Raw genomic sequence first — 12,625 nt, 5'->3', positions numbered from 1 at the left:
CAGCCAGGCTTCCTCCTCACACCACAGCCGGGCCTCCTCCTCACATAGCCGGGCCTTCTCCCCACATAGCCGGGCCTCCTCCTCACACCACAGCCGGACCTCCTCCTCCTCTCGCAGCCAGGCTTCCTCCTCACACCACAGCCGGGCCTCCTCCTCACATAGCCGGGCCTTCTCCCCACATAGCCGGGCCTCCTCCTCACACAACAGCCGGGCCTCCTCCTCCTCACACCACAGCCGGGCCTCCTCCTCACACAGCCGGGCCTCCTTCCTCACATAGCCGGGCCTCCTCACATAGCCGGGCCTCCTCCTCACACAACAGCCGGGCCTCCTCCTCCTCACACCACAGCCGGGCCTCCTCCTCCTCACACCACAGCCGGGCCTCCTCCTCACACAGCCGGGCCTACTTCCTCACATAGCCGGGCCTCCTCCTCACACCACAGCCCGACCTCCTGCTCACACCACAGCCGGGCCTCCTCACGCAGCCGGGCCTCCTCCTCACACCACAGCCGGGCCTCCTCACATAGCCGGGCCTTCCCACATAGCCGGGCCTCCTCCTCACGCAGCTGGGCCTCATCCTCACACCAATCAATAAATCAATCAAATATTTATTGAGTGCTTACTGTGTGCAGAGCACTGTACTAAGTGCTTAACATGTACTAAGCGCTTAACACAACACTGTACACCGCAGCTGGGCCTCCTCACACCACAGCCGGGCCTCCTCATTTATTCATTCAGTCAATCGTATTTATTGAGCGCTTACTGTGTGCAGAGCACTGGACTAAGCGCTTGGGAAGTCCAAGCTGGCAACATAGAGAGACGGTCCCTACCCAACATTCATTCATTTAGTCGTATTTATTGAGCGCTTACTTTGTGCAGAGCACTGGACTAAGCGCTTGGGAAGTCCAAGTTGGCAACATAGACGGTCCCTACCCAACAGCGGGCTCCACTGACTCAGTGGAGAAGATGATGATGATGATGCTGGCATTTGTTAAGCGCTTACTATGTGCAAAGCCCTGTTCTAAGCGCTGGGGGTATACAATGTGATCAAGTTGTCCCACGTGGGGCTCACAGTCTTAATCCCCATTTTTACAGATGAGGTAACTGAGGCTCAGAGAAGTTAAGTGACTTGCCCAAGGTCACACAGCAGACTTGTGCTGGAGCGGGGATTCGAACCCATGACCTCTGACTCCAAAGCCCGTGCTCTTTCCACTGAGCCACGCTGCTCGGAGGTCATGGGTTCAAACCCCAGCTCCGCCAATTGTCAGCTGTGTGACTTTGGGCAAGTCACTTAATTTCTCTGGGCCTCAGTTACCTCATCTGTAAAATGGGGATTGAGACTGTGAGCCCCACGTGGGACAACCTCATCACCTTGTAACCTCCCCAGTGCTTAGAACAGTGCTTTGCACATAGTAAGCGCTTAATAAATGCCATCATTATTATTATTATTATTATTATTACTAGGTTGTGCCCATGGCCAACGGAGGTTGGCCTGCCAGGGACCAGGGGCATCCCTTGACCGGCAAAAAGCAGAAACCTGTGCCCCTGCCAGTCTAGTCTTAGAGAAGCAGCGTGGCTCAATGGAAAGAGCCCGGGCTTTGGAGTCGGGGGTCATGGGTTCGAATCCCAGCTCCGCCAATTGTCAGCTGTGTGACTTTGGGCAAGTCACTTCACTTCTCTGGGCCTCAGTTATCTGGAAAATGGGGATGAAGACTGTGAGCCCCCCGTGGGACAACCTGATCACCTTGTAACCTCCCCAGCGCTTAGAGAACTAGCATGGCTCAGTGGGCAGAGCCTGGGCTTTGGAGTCAGAGGTTATGGGTTCAAATCCCGGCTCCGCCAACTGTCAGCTGTGTGACTTTGGGCAAGTCACTTCACTTCTCTGGGCCTCAATTACCTCATCTGTAAAATGGGGATTAAGGCTGTGAGCCCCCTGTGGGACAACCTGATCGCCTTGTAACCTCCCCAGAGCTTAGCACAGTGCTTTGCACCTAGTAAGCGCTTAATAAATGCCATCATTATTATTATTATTACAACAGTGCTTTGCACATAGTAAGCGCTTAATAAATGCCATCATTGTTATTGTTATTAGAACAGTGCTTTGCACATAGTAAGTGCTTAATAAATACCATTATTATTAGAACAGTGCTTTGCACATAGTAAGAGCTTAATAAATGCCATCATTATTATTATTAGAACAGTGCTTTGCACATAGTAAGCGCTTAATCAATTCATTCATTCATTCATTCAGTTGTATTTATTGAGCAATTACTGTGTGCAGAGCACTGGACTAAGCGCTTGGGAAGTCCAAGTTGGCAACATATAGAGATGGTCCATACCCAACAGTGGGTTCACAGTCTAGAAGAAATAAAAGTGGAGGATGTGCTTATTATTATTATTATTATTAGAACAGTGCTTTGCACATAGTAAGCGCTTAATAAATTCATTCATTCATTCAGTCGTATTTATTGAGCAATTATTGTGTGCAGATCACTGGACTAAGCGCTTACTATGTCCAAGTTGGCAACATATAGAGACGGTCCCTACCCAACAGTAGGCTCACAGTCTAGAATAAATAAAAGTGGAGGATGCGCTTTTTATTATTATTATTATTATTTTTATTATTAGAACAGTGCTTTGCACATAGTAAGTGCTTAATAAATGCCATCATGATTATTGTTATCATTAGAACAGTGCTTTGCACATAGTAAGCGCTTAATAAATTCAGTCATTCATTCATTCAATCATATTTATTGAGCGCTTACTGTGTGCCGAGCACTGGACTAAGCGCTTGGGAAGTCCAAGTTGGCAACATTTAGAGACGGTCCCTACCCAACAGTGGGCTCACAGTCTAGAAGAAATAAAACTGGAGGATGCGATTATCATTATTATTATTATAACAGTGCTTTGCACATAGTAAGTGCTTAATAAATGCCATCATCATTATTATTATTATTATTAGAACAGTGCTTTGCACATAGTAAGCGCTTATTAAATTCATTCATTCATTCAATCGTATTTATTGAGCACTTACTGTGTGCAGAGCCCCTGTACTAAGTGCTTGGGAAGTCCAAGTTGGCAACATTTAGAGGTGGTCCCTACCCAACAGTGGGCTCACAGTCTAGAAGAAATAAAAGTGGAGGATGCACTTATCATTATTATTGTTATTATTAATCAATCAATCAATCGTATTTATTGAGCGCTTACTGTGTGCAGAGCACCGTACTAAGCGCTTGGGAAGTACAAGTTGGCAAGATAGAGAGACAGTCCCTACCCAACAGTGGGCTCACAGTCTAAAAGGGGGAGACAGAGATCAAAACCAAACATTATTATTATTAGAACAGTGCTTTGCACATAGTAAGTGCTTAATAAATGCCATCATCATTTTTATTATTATTAGAACAGTGCTTTCAACATAGTAAGCGCTTAATAAATGCCATCATTATTATTATTATTATTAGAACAGTGCTTTGCACATAGTAAGTGCTTATTAAATTCATTCATTCATTCAATTGTATTTGCTTCCTGTGTGCAGAGCACTGTACTAAGCGCTTGGGAAGTCCAAGTTGGCAACATTTAGAGACGGTCCCTACCCAACAGTGGGCTCACAGTCTAGAAGGGCCATCATTATTATTTATTAGGGGGCTTGGAGAGGTGGGCACGGAGCAGAGCTTCAGACTGGAAGCCCCCCCGAGGGCAGGGAGGGGGGGGTGTGGGGCTGGGGGGGGGGGGGCGCTTAGCACCTAATCAACATCACTGCCCCCCACCCAGCCCGCACCCACAGGCCCCTCTTTGGCCCCTGCAGCCTTTTTAGCCCCAGGCCCACTCCCGACCCCACCCAGTTTCAGCCTCGCCTATAATAATGATGGCATTTGTTAATAATAATAATAATAATAATAATAATAGCATTTAGTAAGCGCTTACTATGTGCAAAGCACTGTTCTAAGCACTGGGGAGGTTACAAGGTGATCAGGCTGTCCCACGTGGGGCTCACAGTCTTCATCCCCATTTGACAGATGAGGTTAACAGAGGCACAGAGAAGTTAAGTGACTTGCCCAAAGTCACACAAGCGCTTACTATGTGCAGAGCACTGTTCTAAGCACTGGGGAGGTTACAAGGTGATCAGGTTGTCCCACGTGGGGCTCACAGTCTTAATCCCCATTTGACAGATGAGGTTAACAGAGGCACAGAGAAGTTAAGTGACTTGCCCAAAGTCACACAAGCGCTTACTATGTGCTGAGCACTGTTCTAAGCACTGGGGAGGTTACAAGGTGATCAGGTTGTGCCACGTGGGGCTCACAGTCTTAATCCCCATTTGACAGATGAGGTTAACTGAGGCACAGAGAAGTTAAGTGATTTACCCAAAGTTACACAAGCGCTTACTATGTGCAGAGCACTGTTCTAATTGTTGGGGGGGGTGTGGGGAAGGTGATCAAGTTGTCCCACGGGGGGCTCACAGTCTTAATCCCCATTTTCCAGATGAGGTAACTGAGGCTCAGAGAAGTGAAGTGACTTCCCAAGCTCACACAGCAGACATGTGGCGGAGCTGGGATTCGAACCCATGACCTCTGACTCCAAATAATAATAATAATAATAGTAATGGCATTTGTGAAGTGCTTTCTATGTGTAGAGCATTGTTCTAAGCGCTGGGGGGGGGGATACAAGGTGATCAAGTTGTCCCACGGGGGGCTCACAGTCTTAATCCCCATTTTCCAGATGAGGTAACTAAGGCTCAGAGAAGTGAAGTGACTTGCCCAAGCTCACACAGCAGACATGTGGCAGAGCTGGGATTCGAACCCATGACCTCTGACTCCAAATAATAATAATAATAATGGCATTTGTTAAGTGCTTACTATGTGCAGAGCACTGTTCTAAGCGCTGGTGGGGGGATACAAGGTGATCAAGTTGTCCCACATGGGGCTCACAGCCTTAATCCCCATTTTCCAGATGAGGTAACTGAGGCTCAGAGAAGTGAAGTGACTTCCCAAGCTCACACAGCAGACGTGTGGTGGAGCCAGGATTCGAAACCATGACCTCTGACTACAAATAATAATAATAATGGCATTTGTTAAGCGCTTACTATGTGTAGAGCACTGTTCTAAGCGCTGGGGGGGATACAAGGTGATCAAGTTGTCCCATGTGGGGCTCACAGTCTTAATCCCCATTTTCCAGATGAGGTAACTGAGGCTCAGAGAAGTGAAGTGACTTGCCCAAGCTCACACAGCAGACGTGTGGTGGAGTCGGGATTCGAACCCATGACCTCTGACTCCAAAGCCCAGGCTCTTTCCACTGAGCCACGCTGCTTCTCTGTACTACGCCAGCGCTCAGTACGGTACCCGGCACGTAGTAAGCACTTAATACCATAAAGTGCAGCGATAGATACGAACTAGGTTGGACCCAGTCCATATCCCAGGTGGGGCTCACAGTCTGAGCCTGGGCTTTGGAGTCAGAGGTCATGGGTTCAAATCCCGCCTCCGCCACATGTCTGCTGTGTGACCTGGGGCAAGTCACTTAACTTCTCTGAGCCTCGGTTACCTCATCTGTAAAATGGGGATTAAGACTGTGAGCCCCATGTGGGACAACTTGATCACCTTGTATCCACCCCCAGTGCTTAGAACAGTGCTCTGCACATAGTAAGCGCTTAACAAATGCCATCATTATTACTTCACTTCTCCTGGCCTCAGTTCCCCCATCTGTCAAATGGGGATGAAGACTGTGAGCCCCCCGTGGGACAACCTGATCACCTTGTAACCTCCCCAGCGCTTAGAACAGTGCTTTGCACAGAGTAAGTGCTTCATAAGGCTTTCCCAGACTGAGCCCCCTCCTTCCTCTCCCCCTCTCCATCCCCCCGGCCTTACCTCCTTCCCTTTCCCACAGCACCTGTATATATGTTTGTACATATTTATTACTCTATTTATTTTACTTGTACATATCTATTCTATTTATTTTATTTTGTTAATATGTTTGGTTTTGTTCTCTGTCTCCCCGTTCTAGACAGTGAGCCCACTGTTGGGTAGGGACCGTCTCTGTATGTTGCCAACTTGGACTTCCCAAGCGCTTAGTCCAGTGCTCTGCACACAGTAAGCGCTCAATAAATACGATTGATTGATTGATTCCCTTCCCCACAGCACCTGTATCTATGTATATGTGTTTGTACGTATTTATTAATCTATTTATTTATTTTACTTGTACATATCTGTTCTATTTATTTTATTCTGTTAATAAGTTTGGTTTTGTTCTCTGTCTCCCCCTTCTAGACTGTGAGCCCACTGTTGGGTAGGGACTGTCCCTATATGTTGCCAACTTGTCCTTCCCAAGCGCTTAGTACAGTGCTCTGCACACAGTAAGGGCTCAATAAATACGATTGAATGAATGAATGCTGGAGAGGCCGCAAGGTGATCAGGTTGGCCCACAGGGGGCTCGCAGTCAATCCCCATTTTCCAGATGAGGTAACTGAGGCTCAGAGAAGTTGTGACTTGCCCAAGATCACAGAGCAGACATGTGGCGGAGCTGGGATTCGAACGCATGACCTCTGACTCCAAAGCCCGGGCTCTTTCCACTGAGCCACGCTGAATGGCATTAAGGTGAGGGACTCCCACCATGGGTCGGACCACCCCCCGTCCCCCGTCCCGCTCTCAGGGGCTCCTTACTCTTAGACTTAGATAAAGAGCGTGGCTCAGTAGAAAGAGCCCAGGCTTCAGAGTCAGAGGTCATGGGTTCAAATCCCGGCTCCACCAATTGTCAGCTGTGTGACTTTGGGCAAGTCACTTCACTTCTCTGGGCCTCAGTTCCCTCATCTGTAAAATGGGGATGAAGACTGTGAGCCCCCAGTGGGACAACCTGATCACCTTATAACCTCACCAGCGCTTAAAACAGTGCTTTGCAAATAGTAAGCGCTTAAAAAATACCATTATTATTATTATTATTATTATTATTATGGGTTCAAATTCCGCTTCCACCACTCGTCAGCTGTGTGACTTCGGGCAAGTCACTTCTCTGGGCCTCAGTTACCTCATCTGTAAAATGGGGATTAATAATAATAATAATAATGACATTTATTAAGTGCTTACTATGTGCAAAGCACTGTTCTAAGCGCTGGGGAGGTTACAAGGTGATCAGGTTGTCCCACGGGGGGCTCACAGTCTTAATCCTATTCGTTCTGACGACTTGACACCTGTCCACATGTTTTGTTTTGTTGTCTGTCTCCCCCTTCTAGACTGTGAGCCCTTTGTTGGGTAGGGACCGTCTCTATATGTCGCCGACTTGTACTTCCCAAGCCCTTAGTTCAGTGCTCTGCACACAGTAAGCGCTCAATAAATACGATTGAATGAATGAATGAATGAATCCCCATTTTACAGATGAGGGAACTGAGGCCCAGAGAAGTGAAGTGACTCACCCCAAGTCACCCAGCTGACAATTGACAGAGCCGGGATTTGAACCCATGACCTCTGACTCCAAAGCCCGGGCTCTTTCCATTGAGCCACGCTACGCCAGCGCTCAGTACAGTTCCCAGCACATAGTAAGCACTTAATACCATAAAGAAGCAGCGTGGCTCAGTGGAAAGAGCCCGGACTTTGGAGTCAGAGGTCATGGGTTCAAATCCCAGCTCTGTCAATTGTCAGCTGGGTGACTTGGGGTGAGTCACTTCACTTCTCTGGGCCTCAGTTACCTCATCTGTAAAATGGGGATCAAGACTGTGAGCCCCCCGTGGGACAACCTGATCACCTTGTAACCTCCCCCACGCTTAGAACAGTGCTTTGCACATAGTAAGCGCTTAATAAATGCCATCATTATTATAAAGTGCTGCGATAGATACAAACTAGGTTGGTCCCAGTCCATATCCCACGTGGGGTTCACAGTCTTAACTCCCCTTCCCCACAGCACCTGTATATATGTGTATATGTTTGTACATATTTATTACTCTATTTATTTATTTTATTTGTGCATATCTATTCTATTTATTTTATTTTGTTAGTATGTTTGGTTTTGTTCTCTGTCTCCCCCTTCTAGACTGTGAGCCCACTGTTGGGTAGGGACCGTCTCTAGATGTTGCCAACTTGGACTTCCCAAGCGCTTAGTACAGTGCTCTGCACACAGTAAGTGCTCAATAAATACGATTGATTGATTGATTGAAGCATCTGGCCCGCTGTCACACAGCAGACAAGCCCCTTAACTTCCACTTAGCCACGCTGCTTCTCGGTGGTTTCTCTGATTAAGACTGTGAGCCCCACATGGGACAACCTGATCACCTCGTACATTCCCCAGCGATTAGAGCAGTGCTCTGCACATAGTAAGCGCTTAATAAATGCCATTATTATTATTATTATTATTACTATTATTATTAGAATGTTCCCACCGCGCCTCGCCTCCCCGTCGAGGGAGCCCAGTGGCGGTGGCGGTGGGACAATGTTGCTGAAATAAATCTGAGCTGGTGGTGGAATGAAGAGGGGGGAAAGGGAGGGGGACATCACACACACACACACACACACATATCCTCTTGGTGATGTGATCTTTCCAGCAGCTATTAATAGGTCTCCCGGGAGAGAGGGAGAGCGTGGTTGGCGCTTAAAGGGCCGACTGCTGCAGGCTTCCCAGCCTCTTCTTCACTCCCTAACCCCTCCACCACCCTGTCTGCCCTTAATAATAATAATAATGGCATTTGTTAAGCGCTTACTATGTGCCAAGCACTGTCCTAAGCGCTGGGGAGTTTACGAGGTGATTAGGTTGTCCCACGGGGGGACTCACAGTTTTCGTCCCCATTTTGGAATTGGAATTGGATGTGGAAGCCTGCTTTCTAACAACTGACCCCGCCTGGAGCCCCAGCTCTGCTTCTGGGGCTTCCTCTAGATCGTAAGGTCATTGTGGGCAGGGAATGTGTCCGTCATATTGTCATATTCTACTCTCCCGAGTGCTTAGTAATAATAATAATAATGGTAGCATTTATTAAGCGCTTACTATGTGCGAAGCACTGTCGTAAGCGCTGGGGAGTTTACTAGAGCCCCAGCTCTGCTTCTGGGGCTTCCTCTAGACCATAAGGTCATTGTGGGCTGGGAATGTGTCCATCGTATTGTCATATTCTTTTAGACTGTGAGCCCACTGTTGGGTAGGGACTGTCTCTATACGTTGCCAATTTGTACTTCCCAAGCGCTTAGTACAGTGCTCTGCACATAGTAAGCACTCAATAAATACGATTGATGATGATGATGATATTCTATTCTCCCAAGTGCTTAGTAATAATAATAATCATAATGGTAGCATTTATTAAGCACTTACTATGTGTCAAGTACTGTCCTAAACGCTGGGGAGTTTACAAGGTGATTAGGTTGTCCCACGTGGGGGGAGGGGGGGGAGCTCACAGTTTTCATCCCCATTTTGGAATTGGAATTGGATGTGGAAGCCTGCTTTCTAACAACTGACCGCGCCTGGAGCCCCAGCTCTGCTTCTGGGGCTTCCTCTAGATCGTAAGGTCATTGTGGGCAGGGAATGTGTCCGTCATATTGTCATATTCTACTCTCCCAAGTGCTTAGTAATAATAATAATCATAATGGTAGCATTTATTAAGCGCTTACTATGTGCCAAGTACTGTCCTAAGCGCTGGGGAGTTTACGAGGTGATTAGGTTGTCCCACGGGGGGGCTCACAGCTTTCATCCCCATTTTGGAATTGGAATTGGATGTGGAAGCCTGCTTTCTAACAACTGACCCCGCCTGGAGCCCCAACTCCGCTTCTGGGGCTTCCTAGACCATAAGGTCATTGTGGGCTGGGAATGTGTCCGTCGTATTGTCATATTCTATTCTCCCAAGTGCTTAGTAATAATAATAATCATAATGGTAGCATTTATTAAGCACTTATTATGTGTCAAGTACTGTCCTAAGCGCTGGGAAGTTTACAAGGTGATTAGGTTGTCCCACGGAGGGGCTCACAGTTTTCATTCCCATTTTGGAATTGGATGTGGAAGCCTGCTTTCTAACAACTGACCCCGCCTGGAGCCCCAGCTCCACTTCTGGGGCTTCCTCTAGACCGTAAGGTCATTGTAGGCAGGGAATGTGTCCGTCATATTGTCATATTCTACTCTCCCAAGTAATAATAATAATAATAATAGCATTTGTAAGCACTTACTATGTGCAAAGCACCGTTCTAAGCGCTGGGGAGGGTACAAGGTGATCAGGTTGTCCCACGGGGGACTTACCGTCTTAATTCCCGTTTTACAGATGAGGGAACTGAGGCCCAGAGAAGTGAAGTGACTTGCCCAAAGTCACACAGCTGACATTTGGCAGAGCCGGGGTTTGAACTCATGACCTCTGACTCCAGAGCCCGGGCTCTTTCCACTGAGCCGCGCTGCTTCTCTTCATTATTATTATTCTAATAATAATGGTAGCATTTATTAAGCGCTTACTATGTGCCAAGCACTGTCCTAAGCGCTGGGGAGTTTACAAGGTGATTAGGTTGTCCCACGGGGGGGGCTCACAGTCTTCATCCCCATTTTACAGATGAGGTCACTGAGGCACAGAGAAGCTAAGTGAGCCCCACGTGGGGCAACCTTGTATCCTCCCCAGCGCTTAGAACAGTGCTTTGCACATAGTAAGCACTTAACAAATGCCATCATTAAGTGACTTGCCCAAAGTCACACAGCTGACAAGTGGCGGAGCCGGGATTTGAACCCATGACCTCTGACTCCAAAGCCCGGGCTCTTTCCACTGAGCCGCGCTGCCCTTCTGTCTCCACCTCCCTCCGGGCCTCCCTGCCTCTCCCCCCTCCCCCCCACCAGCTCTGGGTTGAGCAGGGACTGGACAACAGGGAGATTTGGTACTTGGGTTTTGGGCCCCAGCGTATCCCCCCCACCCTTCCCTGCCTCAGTTTCCCCATTGTTCCAAGGGGGAGTGAAGGGTATTTTATTTTATATTTTATTTTATTTTGTTAATATGTTTGGTTTTGTTCTCCATCTCCCCCTTCTAGACTGTGAGCCCGCCGTTGGGTAGGGACCGGCTCTAGATGTTGCCAACTTGGACTTCCCAAGCGCTTAGTCCAGCGCTCTGCACGCAGTAAGCGCTCAATAAATAAGATTGATGGATCGATTGAGAGCTGGGGGGTGAGATAGGGCAGAAATCAGGTGTCTCCACTGATGCCCTCCCCCCCCCCCCCCCCCCACACACACAAAATATGACCCCTCTAAGCCCTCACTCAAACCCATCAGCCTAATCTCAGCACCCTGGGGTGGGAGAGGGTTGACGTGACGTTGAGGTTGGAGGGGGAGAACCTAAGGGTTCCCCATGTGGGGGAGAGGGGGCGTCTATACCAACCAGCTAGGTGTGATGGACCCAAACTGGGCCCCCACCCTCTCCCTTACACTTGGGAAGGGGTTGTGAGTCCCTCCCCGCCCCCCCAAACCCTGGGCCTGTGATGGATTCCTCACCTGGGGCAAGGGATGGGGAATCATGTCTCTATATGTTGCCAATTTGTACTTCCCAAGCGCTTAGTACAGTGCTCTGCACATAGTAAGCGCTCAATAAATACGATTGATGATGATGATTCACCCCCAACTGCCCCTAAAACATTTCTGCATCCCTCAAGTACTGAAATATTCGCAACCCCCCACCCCAAAACATGTGTGTGCCTATCTTTGCATTCCGTTACCTCCTTCAAGCTGTGATTTGTTTTGTGGCTGCCTCCCCCCCCCCCCAAAAGATTGTAAGCTGCTTAAGGGCAGTGATGGCTCTTGTCTATGAATTCTTTTGTATTCTCCCAAACACTCCAGTAAGCACTTAACAAGTACCATTATTATTATCATTATCATTATTATTATATTATTTATTATTTATATTGTTATTCATATCATTGTTATTTTATTTTATCGTAATAATTTATCATAATAAATCATCATTGCTCATATACATTATTGTCACATTTATTATTTATATCATTATTTTATTATAATAATTTATTATAACGAAGCATTATTTATATGCATTATTATATTTCTTATTTGTATTTTTATTATTTTATTTTATTATGATAATTCATCATAATAAATTATTGTTATTTATATGCATTATTATATTATTTATTATCTGTATTATTATTATTTTATTTTATTGTAGTGATTATAATAAACGATCATTCATATGCATTATTATATTGTTTATCATTCATATTATTATTATTTTATTATAATAATTTATTATAATAAATTATTATTAACTATATGCATTATCATTGCATTGCTTATTTTTTATGTTATTATTATTTTATTTTATTATAATAATTTATTATAAAAATTATCATTTATATGCATTATTGTCACATTATTTGTTACTTATATTATTTTATTTTATTATAATTATAGTACTTATAATATAATAATATATAATACTATTATATTATATATGATATATATAATATATCATATATAATAATATAATATATGATGTATAATATAATACACTATATTATATATTAAAATATATAATAATAATATCATTATATCTAATAAACTATTCAAATATTATATAATATAATATATAATATAATATAACAATAAATTATTGCATTATTTATTTTTATATTATTATTTTATTTTATTATAATAATTTATTATAAAAATTATCATTTCTATGCATTATTGTCATATT

Source organism: Tachyglossus aculeatus, chromosome 11, assembly GCF_015852505.1.
Source record: "Tachyglossus aculeatus isolate mTacAcu1 chromosome 11, mTacAcu1.pri, whole genome shotgun sequence".
Lineage (NCBI taxonomy): Eukaryota > Metazoa > Chordata > Mammalia > Monotremata > Tachyglossidae > Tachyglossus > Tachyglossus aculeatus.
Note: the sequence above shows the minus strand (reverse complement) of the source record.